Genomic DNA, 23,464 nt, shown 5'->3' on the forward strand with positions numbered 1-23,464 from the left:
ACAATGCCTTATTCGGATCCCTCTCTAGGAAACCACCCCGTGATTTGGAGGAACTCCTAGATAAGGTTGAGACTCATGCGGGGTGGGAGGAGGATGTCCTGAACAGACGTCAGGAAGCAAAGAAAGTTAATCGGACAGCTCCTGTGGCCCCTCGAGAAGGGAACTCTTCCTCTCAAAAACTAAAGAGCTGAATCCCCATCAAAGGGACAAATGCCCAGAGGACAGTACCAGAATGTAGCCAATAGTGCAGATGGAAAACCACAAAAGAAGCCACGTGTGGAAGGAGCTAAAGAAGCTATTCCCTCGATGGACAGAAACTTCGCCCCTCTGAACAAAATGCCAGATGAGGTTCTAGCTCGATCAAGAATCAGAGTTAGCTAAAATGGCCAGCTCCGCTTATGCCAGGCTCCCTGGGTACCAGAGACCAAAGGACCTACTACAAGTTCCATAAGAGTAAGGGTCACAGTACCAGAGCCTGCAGGACCCTAAAAAATGAACTACATAATCTAATTGAAAGGGGGTATTTGAAGTAGTTTGTAGCACACAAATAAGCGAACGCAATACAGATTGAGGATATCAGCACGTCAATTCAGGATCCCCTAGGTACTAGACTGTTCAAAGGTCGACTCCAGATAAATATGATTTTAGGAAAGGCAAGCAAACGAAGTGGGTAGGTCACTGAAAAGGGTGTGTGATATCAAATGCGCATCGCCAAGCAAATGAGGATCATGAATAGCGAATTGACTACGACTGTTAAAGTCAATGTGGTACCCCACAAAGATCCATTTATCTTTTTCATTGAGGCTGACTATTTTAGCATCCAGAGCCCACATGAGGATGCACTTGTTCTGACACTCCCTTTTGGATATTATGATTTGCATCGCATATTGGTTGATCCAGGCAGCTCAGCAGATGTGTTATACTACGACGCATTCAAAAAACTACAGATTCTTGATTCTGAGATGGTCACCACCAAGTCCAACCTATATGGATTCAGCGGGGACAAAGCTCTAACAGTTGGGGAGATCCAACTATCCGTAGCTACTGGTCCGGTAACTCTCATTATAAATTTTGTTGTGGTAAAAGCTAACACACCCTACCATATGATCTTGGACAGGACCTGGCTGCACAGACTCCGCGCTGTTCCCATCACCTATCACCAATGTCAGAAGTTCCCGCATAATGGGAAAATTGAGACAATCAGAGGAGATTAGGTGGCTGCCAAAGCATGCTACGCTATGGTGACAAAGTAGTCCCCACTCCCTTTTGAACCAATGAAGGTAGGGCAACCCGCCAAATAGCAATTATAGTTGGATTCACCTCTCCTGGACCTGGTCCCAAGAGATAGGGAGGATCCCCCCTCACTGGAGCCGTTAGAGGAAGTGGAAATTGTGGGAGGCAGCTCGCCAAAAACCACTTTCATCAGCACCTTGTTAAGTTCTGAAGAGTGTCAGGCTTTAATACACTTCGAGAACACAAAGACGTGTTTGCTTGGTCATTCGAAGAAATGCCAGGAATTGACCCCCATGTGGCATGCTAATGGCTCAATGTCCGTATTGATACAGTAGTAGGCAAGCTGAAACCGAGAAAGGTAGGTGCTGACAGACCCAAAGTGGTAAAAGCCGAAGTTGAAACAAATAAAGGCAGCTAATTTTGTCAGGGAAATCAATTTCCCCACCTGGATTTTTAATATTGTCCCTGTACGTAAGAAGAATGGGTCATGGAGAATATGTATCGACTTCACGGATCTAAACCGCATGAGTCTAAAAGACAGTTACCTTCTACCGCGAATTGACAAATTGGTAGATGCAACGGCTGGACATGAACTATTATTTTTCACAGATGGGTCATCTGGTTACAACCAAATCCCATTGCATGAGGAATACCACAAGCATGCAAGTTTCACAACCAAGGATGGCCTGTACTGTTATCCGGTCATGCCATTCGGACTGAAAAATAAGGGAGCCACGTACCAATGTTTGGTAAACAAAATGTTTAAAGGATTGATAGGCGACATTGTGGAGGTGTATGTAGATGATCTCTTGATCAAGAGCCTGATACAGGGAGATAATCTCTCCCACTTGAAACGTGCATTTGACATTCTCCGAGAGTATCACATGAAACTCAACCTTGCGAAATGTGCTTTTGCTGTCTCATCAGGGAAGCTTTTAGGGTATCTAGTTACTAAGCGAGGAATCGAGGCAAACCTAGATCAGATCTAGGCCCTCATAGAAATGCCTTCACCTAAAAATATGAAAGAGGTTTAAAAAGTTACAGGCAGGTTAGCAGTTCTGAACAGGTTCATCTCCAAGAATTCAGATAAGTGCAAATCTCTATTTTAGTTACTGCGAAAGAATACCTCATTTTCATGGACGGAAGAATGCCAAAAAGCATTCGATCAGCTCAAACCGTACCTGGGGGCACCACCAATCCTTTCCAAACCATTTGAGGGAGAAGTTTTTGGTCTTTATCTCTGTTCATCTGACTATGGTATCGGTTTTCTATTGATACGTGTGGATGAAAAGAAGGTTGAAAAATCTATCTATTTCTTGAGTCGAACGCTCCTACCAGCAGAAACAAGATATCCTAAACTCGAAAGAGTCGCTTTAGCCCTTGTTTTTTCAGTAGAGAAATTACGACCGTACTTCTAGTCCCACACTATCAAGGTAATCATAGAATACCAGTTACGATCAGTTCTGGAAAGGCTGAACAGGTCAAGGGGGTTAGCTAAATTGTTCGTGCAACTGTCAGAGTATGATATTATCTACGTCCTATGAATCTTAGATAAGGGTTAGGCACTAGCAGAATTCTTAGGAGATTTCCCAATGACCTACACTGGGTACGACTCAACAACCCCCAGTTCAGATGATGGCATCTTGTCTGAATCTCCAAACACCGGTCCAGACCTATGGGAGTCGAGTTCCGGATGGTGACTGTTTGTGGATGGGTCATCAAATGACAGAGGTGCAGGAGTGGGAGCTGTGTTAGTTACTCCTGACAACATGCGACTGGAGAAATCCATCCGGCTAGGTTGGAACTCCTCTAACAATGAGGCAGAGTATGAGGCAACACTTGTTGGCTGATAAGAGCCCAAAACTGTAGTTTTAACCCTGTAACAGTCATACTTTTAGACCAATTATGTGAGTAATAATTAAGAGTTAATCTCGATTCACGTGTTTTATGCGTTTTCAGGGCTTCAAAGTCAATTATGTGCAGAAATGTGCCACTTTGATGAGATAAAGGAGAAATGGTTGGTTGCTAAGGAGTTCTGTGATTAAAGGCCAAGATTCAAGAAGACAAAGCCTTTCTAAAGCCCGGTCAAAGCTGAAAAATCAAAGTCAACGCGGCGTAAACAAGATTACACAAAAGTCGTGAGAACTTCCCGGGCGTATCTTTGGACTCAGACCTTGGAATTGGGTCTACCTTATGTCAAAACGACCAGCTCGAAAAGAACTTTCTAATGGTCCGAGCCTTGGCCCAATCAGAGGAGCAAAAGTGGACGAAAAGTCTATTGAAGCCAACTGTAGCTGAAAAGGCCTTTTTGGACTAAAACAATTGGGTTTTGGGCCTGATTCTCTGGCCCAAAACATGGCTCCAAGCCCATGCACGATTTTTGGATCTGAAACATATAAAAACAAAAGATTAGCTCTTGGTTAATAGTAGCTAGTTGGACCTAAAACTATAGATAATTCTAGATCTAGTTTTCATTAAATAAAATTAAGTTTAGTTCATTTCAATTCTTGTTTTAGATTAATCTTTAGAATCATTGTTCTTCATTAGTTTGATAAATAAAATAGCTAGTTTGTCAATTTCGATTTTTGTCATTTCAATTTATAGATCTAATTTTAATTCTTGTTGAGTATCATTTATGAGTGGTTAAATTAGATTGAAATATTGTTAGTTAAATTAGCCAAGTTAGAATTTTGGTATGATGTTTAGTTATAATTCAATGAGAAATAATGGTTTGATGAATCAAGGCTAAAACCTCCATTAGAGGGGTTGATGAAGCCTTGATGAAAACTTAGTTGTATAGTGTAGAGTCGTTGTAGAGTCTATTTCATTCTAGAAGGTCGTGTTTCACCATGAGAATGGGTGGACGACCTCACATGCTAGTTATAATTGGCAGAAATGCCATGCTAATTAGGGATTAGAACGAGCAATTCTTACCGTAAGAACGTAAGAATTGGATTACAACAGTCTATGCTAGGTGATTAAGTTGGATTCGAGGTGGATTCACTTCCCCTCTAATTCTTTATCTAGATTCACATTTCAGTATTCTGTAGTATTCCGTTATTCGTAACTTGTCAATTGAATCCACCCCGTAGTATAGAATTCCCCTCGTAAAACTCTCACTAGACTTATGATTGATTAGTTGACACGAAACCATCGCGCTAAAAGAACTAGGAGTGGAACGAATTTGTTACTCCACTCTATTTCGATAGAATTGAGAGTAGAAAACTTGATAGCAATTAGTAAAAATAAAGTTTTAGTTTACTTACGTTTTGAGTTTCATCGTTCATTACGTAGGTAAACTATATATCTTTTTATGTTTATCAAATGGCACCGCTGCCGGGGATCGAACCCGAGTCACCCGCGTGACAGGCGGGAATACTCACCACTATATATCTTTTTATTAAGTTTACCTAAAACTATATATCCATTGTGCTGGCCTCACAATGGCTCTCGACCTGGGCCTAACACACCTCACAGTTTTTAGTGACTCACAGCTAGTTCTGTTTCAAGTTGATGGAGGATATGAAGTCAGAGACGAACGAATGGCCAAATACCTAGAACTGGTTAGGGGTCTTCAGAGCAAGTTTGAGAATATTCAGTTTTATCAGCTGCCTCGATCAGAAAATTGACACACAGATGCTTTGGCATATGTTGCCTCGATGTTGGGCAACAACGAGTCTCGTTCCATCCCTATAGAGTCCCAAGAGAAATCCAGCATCCAAACACTCACAGTTACAATAGTTTGTGTTATTCCAGCCATCACTCCAAATTAGATGGATCCATAAAAATCCTACCTCAAAGACGGGACACTGCCTGAGGATAAGAATGTAGCAAGGCGTCTTCTTGCAAAGATACAAAGATTCACCCTCATTGAAGATGATTTGTACAAAAAGTCCTTTCTGGGACCTCATCTTAGATGTCTCTCCCCAGACCTCGCTGAACAGGTTATGCGAGAGGTTCATGAAAGAATTTGTGGCAACCACACTGGGGGCATAACACTAGCTCTCAAGATCCTAAGGCAAGGTGACTTTTGGCTTTATATGCAAAAAGATGCACAGGTTTTTGCCTGCAAATGTGAAAAGTGTTAACAATATGCTCTGCTTATCCATTCTCCAGCAACAGAACTGAACCCATTGGCCAGCCCATGGCCATTTGCACAGTGGGGAACTGACATTGTAGGACCTGTACCGCCTGCTCCCTACAATGTCAGATTCTTACTGGTCGCAATGGATTAATTTACTAAGTGGATAGAAGCAGTTCTCCTTGTGTTCATTCGAGAACAGGACGTTAGAAAGTTCATTTAGAACAACATTATCTACAAGTTTGGCATACCCAAAGTTATCATCTCAGATAATGGGCAACAGTTCGCTGGAAGATTGGTCGATGAACTATATGAGGAGTTTCACATTACCTATCTGTTCTCAACTCCAAGGTATCCACAAGGCAATGGCCAGGCTAAAGCCTATAATAGGGTTATTTTGGATAACATGAAGCGTAAATTAGATGACACAAAATGTTTATGGGTCGAGGAAGTACCTAAGGTCCTATGGGCATACCGAACTTCTGAGTGGGAGCTAACTAGGAAGGACCATACATCATCAACAAGGTTAGTCAAACTGGTTTTTACTACCTACGTACTATTAAAGGTGACGTTCTTGTCAAACCATGGAACGCACAACACCTTCGCAAGTACTATCAGTAAATTGTTATTTCATGCTTTGTTATGCATTGTTTATTCTCTCTAGTCATCAATAAAGTTCTTCACCTTGCAATCAAATTTATTCCTTGCACGTTCTTTATTTGTTATCCACAATGGACTAAGCCTTTAGGGAATCGTTCTCTCACTATCTGTTCAAGAATATTGTATGCCAATTTGCTTTAGAACCAGTGATACTGAGTATAGGGAAGTTGAACTATATGCCATTTCCTTTCTCATCCCAATGCAGTTGGAACTGTACACCAGTTCTTTCAAACTGTGATTATCCTCGATTGGTTAAGCCTTTAGGGAATCTGACCACACTAACTATTTAGTAAACTATACGCCAGTTTGACTTGAAACAAGAGATAGTGTTCTTGAGAGCATGAACTGTATGCCAGTTCCTAGAGCTCTTAAAACATCAAACATAGGGGTTGCTGGGAAGATTTGGGTTGGATCCAGATCATAGCACGCAATCATTGGCCTGGAACTATATCAGCATGATAGCACTGAGGAAGTTTCCCCCACTGCTGTTTTGGTGATACCTTATTTATTTTTTAAATAAATAGGACCTGTCGTTATTAAACAAAATGTTGTGCTCATGGCACCAAGTTACTTTCGCAAAGACATATGTGTCTATTGCGATCGAACTTTCAGTTACAGTTAACTTGAATGGCTTCCATGATATCCCGATCAGATTCTGGTTATGCCTTATTTTAATCTGTTTAGCCTACTATGGTCACCTATTGTTGTTCCAAATGAACTTTGGGGGCATCAGGGGTAGAGTATGCATAGTAGTACATGTCATATAACATAAAATGCTTTTAATGTATGCACAAACTAGAAGAGCTGCAGATGAGCTCAGTAAGTAAATAGTATGCATGCATAAAATAGAAGAGTTGTAAAGATCAGTAAGTAAATAGTATGTGAGCTAGATAGCTCAATATTACGGACTCATACAATAATTATTTAAAAATAATTGTTTTCTAAATCATCAACTGAAAGGCTAAGTCTTTACTTAACCTATTAAGCAGGGCTAGAATCAAACTTTGGTTCACCATCAGTGCTTGCTACTGCACCATCGTCAAGAACTCCTGGTTCACTCTCAAAAACAGACTGTGTGGTTGGATTAGCTCGAACGTTTGAAGGTTGGATAGAACATTTACCTAAAGCTGGCACTAGCAAAAAAGGAAGCTGAACGGGAAGCATGTCATCATCAGTGTCTTCTTCAGAAGATGAGGAGGCATCAGGCATAAGTTCATTCTGAATAGCTGTGATACTGGTGCTTAGATCAAGAAATAAGATGAAAGGGTTGGTCACCCGCCCCTGATCATCCAACTGAGAAACATACCCAGTAGCCTCAATAGCCTCCTCAAACTTAACTTGTTTGGCTGCATTGAAGGACTCTTCCGAAACATCAAACACTCTCAAAGCAAAACGAATGGCATTTTCAGTTGACCTCTTCTTCACCTCCTTCACCACTTGGGAATAAAACTAAGAGGTCTTCGCCAAGAGGTCACCAACCTTCTTATCAGAGCGAAGACACTTCTCTTTTAGAGCCCTCTCATAGCCTGACATGACGTCATTTGAATGGGCAATGGCTTGGCCAACCATCTCGGTGTTCCTACAGTGAAGTTCCCCTTGGACTTAGTCATGCTTTGCTTGCAGGGTGGTGAAGTGGGAGCGCAGTTCCAAGAACTTCACTTTCCAAGAGACAGCATCAGCAGCTCCTTTTTGGGCTTTTTCCAGAGAGCTCCGGAGGTTGGAGATAGTGTCTCTCATATTCTTAAAGCCAGTATCAGACTTTTTCTCTTTCGCCAAGAGCTAGTCAACCTGGATCTGCAGCTCTTCAATTCTTTTCTCAGTAGCCTTTTTCGCCCAGACCAGCTCACCAGTAACCATGTCGCCAGTGGCTGTACTGACTGAGGCCGCAAAGATTGGTTCTTTTATGGTCAAAAAGTTATTCACTAACTAGAAAAGGACTAGCATTTCACCCGGCCATGCTGGGATTGTTTCATTGTACGCTTTAAATGTTTGGGTTTACCTGTATTTTGGGCTTAATTTTTATAAAATTATTAGAGTCAACTATACTTAATTGGCTTAGTCCATTTTGGCGACATGGGATGTAAAAAATGGGAAGAAAAATAGTGAGATGGAATAACTCAAAGCTGAATCAAAATTGAAAATTTCTAAATAAAATAGAATGCAACAGACAAAGAATTCGCCCAAACAAAATTTTGGTGTGTACGTATGAAAATGAGAATCATGTATGCATGAAAATCATATGGTCTGTAGCCTAACCTGACGTCCATAGAATGGACCCCATTTGATAACATAAAGAAAGAATGGTTAATAAAGCAAAAAAGTACATACATGATTTTAAGAACACTATAGATTGCTGTCACTTGACTAAAGAAAATATATATGCGAATGAATAAATAGTTTGCTCTCATTACACTTGATACCATGGCATCAGGATCTCCCCATATCCAAAGAAAAGCATCTAATCAACTTCAAATATTTCTAAGTGAGGCTAGCTAGCAGCTACTAACCATATACCCCAGCCATCCGACCTCAAACATGGAGAAAGAAAATGGTGTCTCCACTTCAGTTGTTGCCAACGTCTTGCTTACATTTGTAATCACCTTTTTCATAGGTATGTGAACCAAGTCATTATATTACAGCTATATTTAGTTACAAATTTTGTCTGTGCCCCTAATATAATTGGCTTCTTTACTGCCTTAGGCGTGCAAGGAACCATTGGTGTGAACTATGGTACAGTAGTAAACGATCTTCCTCCAGTAGAAGAAGTTGCACACTTTCTCCTCCAAAAAACCATTATAAATTGTGTTAGGCTATTCGATGCCAACCCCTCAACGTTAAGAGCATTTGCACACAATGGCATTGAAGTAACCATCATTGTACCTAATGAACAAATACCTGACCTTGCCAAGCTCTCCTTTGCTCAGCAGTAGATTAGTACTCGTGTGCTTCCTTACACTCCAGCAATAAATATTGTTCGCATCTTAGTAGGTAATGAGGTCTTATCAACGGCGAACAGATTACTACTAGTAAGCCTTCTTCCAGCTATGCGAAACCTCCACACTGCCCTTGTTGGCATGTCTCTTGACCGTCAAATCAAAGTGTCCACACCACATTCATTTGGCATATTATCCTCCTCTAGTACCCCTTCAACTGGAAAGTTCCGAAAAGGCTATGATACTATTGTGTTAAAGCCATTGCTTAGCTTCCTAAGAGCCACCAGTTCTCCTTTCATCATAAATCCATATCCATTCTTTGGTTGCTCAGCTGACACACATGATTATGCTCTATTTAGACCCAATACAGCATTGAAGCTCCTTGGCTTCTCGGATTTGGCGATTGTTATTGTTGAAACTGGTAAGAATAACTCAAAATTTAAAGTGCAGCACACACAAAATTCTCTTTTCAATGGAAAATGATTCACATCCATTACCCAAAACAATTCATACAAAAAGAAATCTCTAACCAAAAAATACAATAAGAATAACTCAAAATTTAATATAGATCTCAATATATTCCTTGAAAAAAATAGTGAAAAATAGATTACTAAAAAAAACTTACGAATCAATGGACTGGCGAATTGCTTCCTCTTCCTTCGTCAATAAGAGAACTCTTCATTTTGTTGAGGTTGAGAACTCGTGGGTTTTGGATTTTGGGTGTTTTTATTTATTTGGTTAATAGTAGTCCAAGGTATTTTGGGTTTTTAGGATTCCTAGTTGAAGTCGAAGAGGTTTTTTTTTAAGATTAAAATTTTGTGTTTGAATGATTCGTAGTTATTGCAAATTGGTTTAGAGATTAGGCGTGTGATTGTTTTGTTCTTATAATATGTATCTCGAGAACATCTAGAGAATCTCGAGCAAATCCAACGACAGATGTAATTTGTATCTAATCCCTTGATATGGTCATGTGTTCGGGCAAAGCTAAACTCATAATGCATAACAGTCCAATTGCAGATTGTATCTTAATCCCTTACTATGGATGAATATATGATAATAGCAAGTACAATATTCAAACCATAAAAACCATGAACATTGGGATTGTATTTCTAATTATAACGAAGAAAAATATAAATGATTTTCAGTTGATCCCTAAAAGCCTTGAAGAACTTGAAACACTGAACAACAGACATTCATGCTGCCATATTTCAATGTCTGGAAAAAGCTTGAGGAAGTCAAGAGGAACGTAGGTAACTAGTTAATAAAGTGTACCTTTTACTGCATCAAAGTTTTTCCACAGTGATACGTTTGTTGCGATATGGGAAACAGTTGGTACAAACAGTAGTGTTTTCACTTTGTATTTTGGTGGTTTTTGTGTAGCAGTCTGTGAACTCTTAGTAGTGGTTAAAAAAGTGAAAGGGCAACTTCAAAAATCGGACCCCCAGTTAGCAAACAAACATACCAAAATCGGTACTCACATGTTTTATTCCACAATCAGACGTCGGACCCACTTTTGGGGCTCACATAAATTCTCATATTTGACCTTTAGTGATTATGTAAATTGTCTATGTAGTCCCTTAAATTAAAAACCAAAAAATATTTGAAAATTAAAGTGAAATCACCCATTTAACCTATAGGAACTGAAATTCCCATTGTACCCCTACATGACACCTCACTTCCATGCATTAAATGCATGTGAGAGATTCCCTAGTTCTGACTTTGGATTTAACCTAGTATTTGAAAATTCAACCTAGTATCTGGTTTGTTCTTCTCTAGTTCTTCTCAATTACTATTTGCACGCGTCCCAATGGCAACTTATCTTCTTCCTCAAAAGTTCAAAAAGTTTTCCTCCAACTAGATCTTTTGGATTTGAAGCTTGTTCACAAGGTGTGCTTTAAATTCTGAAATTCTAAATCTATTATTCTTTATTCTTTGTGATTCATAGCCTCATTAATGAGGTATTGGGTCATTAATGTGGGTCATTAATCTCAAGGTATAACTACATGTCCTCCACTTTACTCATTCTCTCTCTAGCATTATAAGCTTATGTTAGTCATTCATGGCACAAACTGTGTTAGTCATTCATGGCATGAACTTATACTCTGAAGACACTTTAGTGGTTCCACTTTAGAGTAACCTATTGCTTATTTAATTTTTGAGTGTTTTAGAAGTAAAGATCCAAACTTTAACTCAAGTTTCCATATTAGAGTTGTTTTAACTTTAAAAGTTTACATCAGCTCTATATAACCCTCTGAAGACACTGATGCTCTAGTTCTGTACAGATGATGCTCTAGGGCTCAACATTTCTCCTAAAGTTGTGCTCGTCATGAGTATTGCACTCAATCAGTAATGGTAGTGAACTACTACTGTGGATTTTCTAAATATCTAGTTTAGTTCTGACGTTGTAACAAACAGTAGCATCTGCTACTAGGGATTGCGATTAGGTAGGAAGGCACATTCAGTTTGGATACAACCATCTCAATGTATACCTAAGTAGATGGTTTATGTCCATGCCATTCCACACATCTCCGTTGATTTTTGCTGTTCTACTCGGACCTACTATTAGGACTCGTCTCTATATAACAGTTAGACAACATTATACTAAACTTCGAGAAACATTATCTCTGTGTTGAACAATAAGATAAATCATGTTTGATTGGCTTTAGTAGTGACTAAAATGGGAGCAGACGAGAAAGGGCTTTTCATATGTAAGTTTGGGGGCAAAGTCAAAACTCTTGAAAGTAGGGTCGTGACTTACTTATGATAGGGTTATATACTAAAAGCATTACTTTTTTAATAACTATAATTCTTTATATTTTGAATGAGAATCATATGTGCAAATGTTATGCATATTATATATGTTATTAGTTATATGCATCTGTCTAATACTTTATGTTGTAGATGATATGGTGTGTGGTGACACACAGAAGATCATATCATCAATACCTTATAAAGTATAAGTAAACGTTCACAACCTAGATGGATTTGGAGAAACCATTGGTACGGTTGTAGTATAATCTGGTATTAGTCTATCTTGACTATAGGATTACACTAGTACACTTTGTGTGTATTGAACAGGACCAAGTGAGGTTGTTTCTCTTTATACTGACTATATAAGAGAACAAATGTCTCTGTTATTTATGGAAGTTTGTCCTCTTAATCCAAATATAATAGCGGGCACTTACATGCATTGTACATTGCTTTAAATCATCAATGAGTAAGATTCATTTGTGAATCAACAAACTCGATGGATTAGGTAATAACATTGTATGTAAGGTGTGCTGTTGATTATAGAAGGAATCCATATCCTGCAAGAAGTCAGGCTGATGATGTCCCCTTGAGGAGTTCATAAGGATTGTCATGTAAACCTTACAGGTGGATTTGATCCGACATGACAATGAGGTTGAGTGGTACTACTCAAGGACATAGAAGTTGATTAATGTAGTTGTCAGTAACTTGACTTAATCAACGGGCATTCGATATCTTAAACACAGGGAGATCAACGAGCATATAATATGGAGCCCATAAACGCTGACACGTAATTTGGGATTAGGGCGGTAGTGCAACAATGGCCTTTAGTGGAATAAGCCATTTGTTGACAGACTTCAGTTGTGTGTTCTGGGCGAACATGGTAATCCCAAGCCCGTCAGGAGGCCCAACCCTAATTTCTCCTCATGGTCCCTATTGTAGCCTATAAAAGGAAACCTCTTTCTCTGGCCATTTTCTTATCAGACATCACTCAAGCAAAAACAGATCCAATTCGGTTCTAAACTTGTGAAGAAAAGGAGGGCAATAGAGAAAGAAGAGGTTGGAAGATCGTTGCCAACAAAATGTCCACTCGGTGCATAGGAATACAACAGAAGATCAAGAGGTTGCTGATTCTGGATTCTCAGAGTTATCACAGCTGATCTACAGGTATGCTTTCCAATCAAAATCGTGAACACCATTAATTCCGCTGCGCGTGGGTGTCACGGTTTGTAGAAATTTACATTCTGAAATAACGGTTCCTACAACTTAGGTGGATCAACAAAACTTAGGTGTTGTTGTATGAAGTCAAGTTTTTGAGAATTCATTGGCTTTCTGGAAAAAGTAACGAAGATAAAGCCACTACGATTTAGCTACCTACTCTCTAGACACGTTTGCACAATTGATGAGGAGGAAGATTACAAGGAGATGATGGATGCACATAGAATGAAAACCTGTGGAGAAGATAGTGTCTTGATTTTCAGAAAGGAGAATGAAGATTTGATGGAGGAGGATGTCCCACTATCATGCTCATCACCTGTTTATGATAATCGGTTAAAAGAAGGTAAGCTTGCAATTTCATTGCGCGTTATTGAACGGATAATTTCCAAACTAATAATGTCGATTGAGTAAATCACTTTGCAGATATTCTTGAACCATCTGAACTACCTGAAGCCCAATTGGACAAACCATCTCAAGTGTCGGACACTGATTTAGGTGAGTCATCCCACTTACCCGTTACGAAAGAAGTTGATGGTAAGTAAGCTTTGGTTGTTATTGGTACTGAAGTATATCTTATTGAGCTCCCATGCTTTCTCTTAAACGGACTATCCGTTAACAAACATGGTGTCGTTGACAGCTTATTTAGTGTTTTGAACAACTTGTTCATTTACGCATAGTACATGGTCATGGGAAAGACACTAAATAAGCTATACACAACAGTATATAGCTGCATCACGACACTATATAACAAGTCCGTAAATGGTTAATCCATTTAAGAGAATTAACAAGTCCGTCAAGACACTAAATAGTTTGCGGTATACTATTGACACGTTTAGGAAACGAACTTGTGCAATGACTAAGTTGTTGTGTAGTTAGCATTGTGGGAAATGATAGGCTTCAAACTCAGTTTAGAGAAACGTCCCGTGTACCATATACATATGGGGATAAGTGCGTTATTGTGACTGTAAAAAAGTATGTAAAATGGCAATAAACTCACTGACTGTGATGCTCCCAGATGTTACCGAAGTTTCTAGAGTGCCCAAAACCTTCTTTGCCGAAGCCACCCAGTACGTGGCTGACAATTGTACTAGAGTAGACGTTGAACCTTCTCCGCACGTGGCCGAAATCAACAAATCTGAACTTCCCAGAAGGTGTTATACAACAACGTTGAGAAGTTATGGCTATGGTGGTAAGTGCGTTATTCTGGTTTCTGGCAGTTTTTTTTACCTGTAGAAGAGGAGACTAGAGAGGAACTTTAAAGCATGGCAGGATAGTATCTTAGGTTTCCTGAATCAGTATACATGTTCTGTCAGAAGTACAATATAAGTGTTACACAACACTATGTAAGAGTTATTAAACACTAGTTTATAGTACACTATTGACACATTTAGGAACTAACTTATGCAATGAATAAATTGTTGTGCAGTTAGCATTGTTGGAGGTGAGAAGCTTCAAACTCAGTTTGGAAAAGCATCCTGTGTAGCAAATACTTATGGGGGTAAGTGAGTTATTGAGGACTGCGGCTTTATTTTGACTGTAAAACAGGTGTGTAAAATGGCACTAAACTCGCTGATTGTGATGCTTCCAGATGGTACTGAAGTTTCAAGAGTGCCCGAAATGTTCCTTGCAGAGTCTACCCAGTACGGGCCTGACAATTGTACTGTAGTAGATGTTGAACCTTCTTATCACTTGCCTGAAACAAACTTATCTAAACTTCCCAGACGATGCCATACAACGACCTTCACACCTGACCAAGTTCCGAGTAGTCTGAGGCTAATTATCCTCGATATCCCAACAGACAGAGTTACTTTAACTGGTTTCGGTAGCCAGTGTGCTCCCTTAGAACTGCACAATGAGTCTGAAGTGGAAGGTCATGTGTCGGGAGGTCTAGGAGAAAGGAGAATGACTCGTGTCAGCTTTACTTCCCTTTTAGAGGAAGTGGAGAGTTGTAAGGATAGAGATCTGGGTGGAAATATTAGGATGATAATATTGACACGTCTAGTATGTGTGAAGACAGTGCTCCTTTGTTTGGGGGTGATAGTCCAAGTGATAACCCAATTGATGAGTCTAGTGGGGCTGACCTTGAAAATTATGTTCAAATGACATGTGGAGATAGAAGTAGAGTTACTGGTGGAGCAGCGGGTGCACAAAATAGTAGTTATGGTGCTGTGAGATGTTCGTACAATTACTGTGGAATATTATACCAACACGACCTCAGAACTCCACACACCGGTCCTGGAATGTGCCCATTTGGTCCAATATTTCGTCCACTGTCAAGACAAAAATTATAATAGTGGAGGTAATACTTACAATGACATATCTTATAGATCAAGTGGTGTTTTACCAACATCTGGAAGTGGTGGTGGTGGTGGTGATAGGGAAGACAGCAAGGGACATAGTAAGCAAGGCTCCCAATGGTACAAAAAGCCTGCGGTCGAGGACGGGCATGTTGGCGATGATGGTCCAAGTGATAATGAGTTCAGAGATAGTGATGATGAGTTTAGTGATAGTGATGGCCTAATTGATGAGTCAGGTGGTTTTTCCCTTAATAACAAGTCTGTTGATAATAATTTTCAAATGACAGGTGGTTTTGACCTTAATAATAATAGGTCTATTGATAATAATGTTCAAATGGCAGGTGTAGATGGCAGCGGAGTAACTGGTGACTCGATGGGTGCAGAAAATAGTGGTCATCGGGCGGCGAGATGTTCAACGAATTATGGTACAATATTATATGAACATGACCTCGGAACTCCGCACACCGGTCCTGGAATGTGCCCGTTTCTTCCAGTATTTCCTCCACTCTGTGGTGCGCAGCATTATAATGCTGACTGTAGTACTGAAAATCACACCCCTGATGCACCACCGGGTGTTGCACCAGCATTTGGAAGTGCAGCTGCTGACAGGGTAGGATCCCAATGCATGCAAAATAACAGGAGCAGTACTGAACGACTTTCCCTCTTAAAGAAAAGAAAGGAGAAATCCCAACGCTACAAAAAGTCTGTGGTAGAGGATGGGTGTCTTGAAGATGCGATTCTAACAGAATTGGAGGCTCTCAAAATAAATACACTCACTTTGGGGATGGTGCTTCCTGAAAGGTGGTTGTTTACATCCCACATGAAGACTTACGCTATTAAAAACAACTTTGAACTAGCAAAAATAAGGACGGACCATGAAAGGGCACAATATGGATGCAAGGGGTCTGAATTAAAGAGTCAGGGGTCCAATTGTTCGTTTCACGTGTATTGCAGCATTAATGGTTCGTATATATGGATTGTGAAAATTGTTTACAATGTTCACACATGTGGCTACTGAACAGCTGGAGAGTTTAACCGTGAGGTGTCAATTGGTTATATCGCCTTGTGCTGCAAACGAATTCTGCAGGATGACAAAACCTTAAAGGCAAGTCATCTGTTGGCGATGGTGAAAGAGTGGACTTCAGTAGATATCAAGTACAAAATTGCGTGGCGGGGAAGGGAAAAGGGTATGGAAGAGGTTCGTTAATTTCTGGCTTTCACAAGACAGCTTATATAGTGTGGTGAACAACTATTTAATTTAGGATTATATATCCAACCATATATCACACACACAACAGGCCTTCTCTTAAACGGATTATCCAGTTAACGTAGATGGTGTCTTTGACAGCTTCTGTAGTCTCTTTAACATCTTATATAGTGTCTTGAACAACTTTTTCATTTACGCGTATTACATGGTCGTTAGAAAGACACTTCATAAGCTATTCGAGACATTATACAACATGTCCGTAAATAGATAATCCGTTTAAGAGAATTACTGTCCAATAATATAAGCCGTGTAAGTTACCATGTAAGCTTAGGCTGACACGATATTACATGATCGTAAACGATAGTTGGTTTAAGAGAAAGCCTGCATTTCCCATACTTTTGTACAAAGACTGCACTGACGATTAATATTTGAACTAATATAGACCCACCCCATAGTGTAATTGAAGTTGACACGTTATGATGTAGTCTAATTTTACACATGTCTGCAGATTCAAGGAAGTTTCGGGCAGTCGTATCAGCTACTGAGTAGTTACAGTCAACAACTGAGGAAGGTTGATCCCTTCAGTTTTACTGAGTTGAGAAGAGTGCGAAATAGTGACCGCTTCAAGTGTTACTTCTGGAGCTATGGGATTACAGTCAGGAGTTTCTGTAACACATGTAGGCCGCACATAGAAATTGATGGAACGCATTTGAAGGGTAGATCAAGCGGATGTTTTCTTTCAGCTATTGCCGTTGACGGAGACAATTATGTTTTCCCAGTTGCATTTGGTATCATTAGCGATGAGGACAATGAAAACTATGATTGGTTTCTGCGTTGCCTTGGAGACCAAGTAGTAGGGTATGAGACGCCCTTGGTTATCATATCTGATAGGCATCCTAGTCTGATTATCAAAGTGGGCGAGGTGTTTCCACAAGCGAAAAATATTTTCTACATGAACCATATATGTAAGGACCTGCACAATCCATCAGTCAGACTTATGGCAAAGATTAAGATCACAGCTAAGACTACTAAATAATGGTATTTCCGTTATGTTATGAGAGATATAGAGAAAATGAGCTCAGCAGCCCATGATTTGCTTAATGGTATTCCTTTTCATTAATGGGCATGCCACGCATAGGTAGTTAAGAGATACGGCATTGCTTACACCAACCATGTTGAGTGTTGGAACAACATGATTAAGGCGACAGGTCTCTTCCAGTTGCTTTGCTTTAGTGGAAGCAATCAGGCAGAACATTAGTGACCACTACTTCAAGTACAGAAACATGCGAATGAGTGGGCTTCCAGGGGTGAGATGTTAACACCGCATGCTACTGGGCTGGTTAGAACCAAAATCGACAAGTCGATGAAATTTACGGAGTCACGGGCTGGGAAATGGGAATATATAGTCAAGACTGACCGTTTACAAGCATACCATGTAAATCTAGCTGCGAGGCAATGCTCGTGTGGCTATTTCCAACACATGGGAATCCCATGTGTGCATGCCTGTAAGGCAATCAGTGTCACCCAACAAGGTAGTCATATGACATATGTTGATCCATACTCCCTTACTGCTAACTGGCAAAGGACGAACTGTGCGGTGTGGGTTGGAATTCCTAGTAAGGAGCAGTGGGACATTGATGAAACGGATGAGCATGTTATGCCCCCGGAAGTGAGGCGCAGACCGGGCAGGCCACCAACCGAGAGAATACGGACAAGACCAGAGCATAAGGGACCAAAGCAGAGAAGAAGTTCCATTTTGTGCAACATGGAAGGGCACAACAGGCGTACATGCAAAAATTTCGTTGATGATAAAGGAGCTGAGCACCGTCCTATAAACCCCGAAGCTGTCGACAAACGACGTTGACTCTGAGTGGTAGTAATGTGATATTTAATTTATTTTTTAATTTTGGTTATTATATCAGGCTTTCTCTTAACAGACATGTTTGTTGGGCAACTTGGATAGTGTCCTGAACAGGCTATATACTTTCACATGAATCATGAATGAAGAATATCAAGTTGTTGCTTCAAGGTAACAACAACATTTTGTACAATTAAGGTGGATTCTGCCTTCCTCCTACTAGAATAAAACCATTAAGGGAATTACAGAGTCCATAGGAGCACTCAGGTAGTGGTCCTATTACATAATTCAGCAAAAAATAAACTTAGAGTTTGCAGATTTAACAAAAGTAGATTTAAACAAAACACAGCTATTAACAATTGAATCATTACCTAAGTACCATATTCATCTCCTGTTACCATATTCATCAGATACTTGCTATCTCCTAAAACAAGAACTTGGTGATGCTTGAGAATCTTTCATCATACACCTCCTCAGAAGATCCATCAGATCCATCAAAGCTGTTCCTAGCATCACTTGCAGTTTCTTCAGATTCAGTGCTAGGATTCCCATGGGAGAAGACACTTGGGTTACTAGTTGAGTAGGCTCTCCAGCCTATAGACTTCCACCACCACTTCCACTTGAATCAGATCCGGAGCCATATCTACTACTCATATCACTACTTAAATCACTATCAGCCTCTACTGTTCCACCTTTTTTGTTTGCCTTTGATTCATTTGCATCTTGGTATGAGACCCTCATCCTCTCCCATTTCTCACCTCCTCTCTTTCTTCATAGCCTTTAATTTTCATCCTCTCTCTCTGCACCATTGTGTTAATCTTTGATTCCTCCTTTCTATCCAATCCCTCTTCCTAGCGCCTCTACCACTTCCACTTTTTTCGCCTGTTTCTTTGGACTTGACAACAAAAATTTCTTCCCCTTCACCATTTTTTTTTTATCTCGCTTTATAGTTTCTCTCAATTCCTACAACATTTTAGTTTATAATGGCTCTCTTAAATACTTGACTCTTCACTTCAGATTTTCTCTTTTTCCCAAAAAATCTCCATTTCTCTTTCGTAGGGTATAGGGTGTAGATAGCTCATGCTGCATGGGAAATTAAAAAAGAAAATCTCAGTAGTGGACCGTTGGATGATAAAGGGATACGCGTTGAGTGATGTGGCAAGCGTGGGCTTCAATGGCATATGGGCCCAAATTGGATTTTCAATGCTGATTTTTGCGGCGTGCAGACGAAGGTTGGGGTAGAAAGTTGAGACAAAGTTCATGTACAGTGTCGGGAAGTGTAGTTTTAATGACATCCTTTATGTAACTCGATGAACGGTGGACATTAAGAACTTGATATTGGACGGCTCAGATGAGCCCCTTGAAAATGTTTGCTTTTAAGATATTGTAACCCCAAAATTATTGACTCTAGCCGTTCTCAATGTCAAATTCATCACTATCGTCTCCTTCCCCAAATTCGTTGGTTGACTTACTAAAAGACATACTAACTATGATCAAAAGACTAAAGAAAGATGTGAATCCATCAGGAAGAAAGGAGTTGGACATTCTCTATGGGAAGATGGATAATTTTATTATGGAAACTGATCTATTGATGAAAAGGAGGGAAGCAAAATTAGAGAGAACAATTTCATCGTTGCGGGTCTCTAACAGTAACAAGAAGCGTAAGCTGGAAGTCATCTAATCTGTTTTGTCGAATGTGTCCGATTTCGATTCATCAGATAGCAGTTCTTGAAGGACTCCGATTTCATCAACGGGGGCCTTTCATCAAAATCATTCTCGAGGGAGTTGCTTTGATTTCATTGTAGTCATTTGGGCATGTATTACTTTGTTCTGTTTCCATGAATTTGATGTGTTTGACGAAATGCTTCTATGAATTTGATGTGTTTAATAAAATAAAATGAGCCTTTTATTATTTATTTGTTTGCTCTAAATAATAGGGCATAATAACTGACTACAACTGATGCGTCCAATTTGTTTGTTAAAGAAGTCCAAAAATGTTTTAAATGATGCGTCCAAATGTCCAATTAACTGAAAACTGAATTGGTTTTAAGTAAAGAAAAAGAATTTTTTTTTTGGTAACTAAAAGAAAAGGGAAATTTGTTTCGAAGTGATGCATCATTTGGTTGTTGAATTGCGGAAGTGATATATGTTGTGTCCTTAAAACTGTCGTATATAAGAACTGTTGAAGGTTACGGTTTCACAAAACAAAATGGTGAAAATCAAATTTGTGCTGAGAGATTCTTCTGCGTGCTCCATTCCCATTGTTTAGACTGTTTAGACAAATCAAAGTTGGTTTATCGTGAGTGGGAAAATCTGAGGTTTAAACCATCATTCGTAACCGATTACCTTTTGAAGACAAGAACTATTCTCAGTTACATGATTCAGACTGAACATTGTTTTGAAATGCATCTTACAAAAAAATTGGAGCTTCACATTTTACTTTATAATTTTTGGAGTAAATCTGAAAGGTTTGACTTGGAAAATTTGTATTATATGTCGAGGTGGTGTGATACAATTTGACTACAAATAAGGTTTTGGCTGTCAAACCAATCCCAAAGATAGTTATAACTTTGTAGGAATTACACGATTGCAGCCTTAAATTGCCACCACTACAAAATGTAATTAGACCTTCTCCTATATGGACATGTTCTTAGAACGTTTACAATAGTTAGTTTTGTTGTTGCGTCAAATTGGGATTGTAAGACACTACAATAAATACGCACCAACATTACAATTAAAAAGAACAAGTCTCCCAAAAAACGAAAGTACTCCCAGTGTATAAAAGCTACAAAACTTAAGTGAACTATTTACCTCTGTTTTTTATATTAGTCTCCATGTCGAGGAACTCGTGTTCAGTAAAACCACATTCTATAAGGTCCTACGCCACGGTATTTCGGATGCAATCTCCAAGTCTTCCGAAGTCGAGGTGTTCACCATTGATTAATTGGTTTGCATATGCAAGTACAAAGGCTCCATAATTCCACTCATCATTTTGTTGAGCACAATCAACACGTTCGATTTTCCATTTGCGCTACAAGAATGCACGCTCTATTCCATTTTTGTCGTGCAATAGGAGTCCGTACGGGAGCAAAGTACAAAGCTTATTGATAGTCAGCATAGGGTCAATTACACTGGATTCCAAGGAATCGTAAACATAACATGTCCATATTTTAAAGTTGAAGACAACAATAATCTAGTGTTAGTTGTTTCCCACATTCAAAGCCATCATCAATCCCTTGGATTTTGTTGCATGCGGGATGTGACTGTCATCTTGAACCAAATCTTTTAAGGTCATGCTTAGGCCCCACGGGATTACCGAACTAGTTTTTGAAATCTTTTCTTCTATTGTTAAACTCCAATCATTCAGGCTGCACTCCAGTGTCCCATATAACGCCTCAATCGAAACCTGGATTAATTGAGACATAAGTAAGTGGCACCACAGAGATTCTCTTAAATGGATTATCCATTTACGGACATGTTATATAGTGTCTGAACATAGTGATTGCGCGTCTTGAAATGCTTATTTAATGTTTTTCCCACGACCATGTAATAAGCGTAAATGAAAAAGTATTTCAAGGTACTATATAAGTGGTTCAATACACTACATAAGTTGTCCAAGACACCATGTCCGTTAATGGATAATCCGTTTAAGAGAAGGCCTAATGCACATGGAAATGTGTTACAAATTACCGCGACGAGCGTGTCAGCGAGGATAGTGTATCTGCCATAAGGTGTCGATAGGAAATCTGGATCTGCAGTTTCATTATTATTCCACCTGTTCAATACATAAACAACCTGCGATAAAAAAGACCAGAAAAAAAAAAAAAAAAAATGTGTCTGAGCGGGTTAACGGATTAGTACAGGAATTTTCTTAAATGGATTATCCGTTTACATGAATTCTCTTGACACAACTTATTTAGTGTCTTGAACAGTGTATTTAGTGTCTTGCCCACGACCATGTTAATAAGCGTAAATAAAAATTATTCAAGACACAATATAAGCTGTTCAAGCCACTAAATAAGTTGTTCAAGATACCATGTCCGTTAACGGATTATCCATTTAAGAGAAGGCATGCGGATTAGTAAATTGTCTTAATGTGTTTTCAAACCTCATCATTCAGCCATTGTTTGCCACAAAGCAAGTAGAAGCTCCTTAGATTAATGTCTAAGCCCCGGCCATAGCATCTGACTTTTATATTGTGTGCAACAACTTTCACATTCGGCTGATCATGCTCCCACCAGTAATGTGCAATGAGGTAGGCAGAATTGGTCCATTTTGCAGGATCATAAGCAAGGGTTTCTAGATTCCATATTGTAGAGCTTCTCCTTATTAAGGGATTACTTTGAAAAGTCTGGCAAATCTTGTGATTGCATTTTTTTTGCCACTTCTTCTTCTCGTACACTAAATTTCTTCCACTAGGCCTCCTTCAGTGCTTTCCTTTTGTCAACTGGTAGTCGGTTGTATCGAATGAGCACAATACGTTCGACTGCATTCTGATAAGTTTAGTTTAGTTAAGTTAAGTTAAGTTAAGTTATTCAATACACTAAATAAGTTGTCTAGGACACCATGTACGTTAACGGATAATCTATTTAAGAAAAGGCCTGTAGGTAGTATACTAGTTGGCCCACGAACATGTCCATTTAAGAGAAAGCCTGATGGTTTGAGGTAACATAAAATAGTGCACATACATTTTTAGTTAAATTCAGAGCACCTATAGGATCTTCAATCTTCTCAGCTTCACTATACCAAAACAAGATATCCTTAACGGTTTCTGGCTGTTACTAAAAAATTTTGTAACGCTTTTTATGCGTAACTGTTTGGGCATTATTAATGTGTTAATTTACTTAGTTACGGTTTTTCACCGTTACAAATTATTTATAGTAACGGTTATTTAGCGTAACTGAAATTAATTACTAACGGTTTTTCACCAGCACGTGTGTTACTTATTTCTAACAATACTAACGGTTTCCTTTAGATTCTAACAGTTATAAAATGTAGGTTCCTTTAGCTATTAGTAACGGTTTGTATAAGTTGGTAACGTTTGTTAAACGTAGAATATGTGTTACTAATTGAAGCATTTACTAACGGTTTTTTCACCCATTGCTAACGCTTTTACTTCCACGCAAGTGTTACTCAATTAAGATATTAGTAACGGTTTCTTGCCGTTACTAAACAATTTTGTATTTAAAAAAAAAATTATTTTCGCCGTGCCACGCATTTACCGCATTT

General features: G+C 39.2%; 1 pseudogene; it reads left to right on the forward strand.

Annotated features, from left to right (window-relative positions):
* The first annotated feature begins 7,829 nt into the window (after nucleotides 1-7,829).
* LOC147475183 (glucan endo-1,3-beta-glucosidase-like) lies at nucleotides 7,830-9,932 on the forward strand (annotated as a pseudogene).
* The last annotated feature ends 13,532 nt before the right edge of the window (nucleotides 9,933-23,464 follow it).

Source organism: Coptis chinensis, chromosome 9, assembly GCF_015680905.1.
Source record: "Coptis chinensis isolate HL-2020 chromosome 9, ASM1568090v1, whole genome shotgun sequence".
In the NCBI taxonomy this organism is placed as follows: domain Eukaryota; kingdom Viridiplantae; phylum Streptophyta; class Magnoliopsida; order Ranunculales; family Ranunculaceae; genus Coptis; species Coptis chinensis.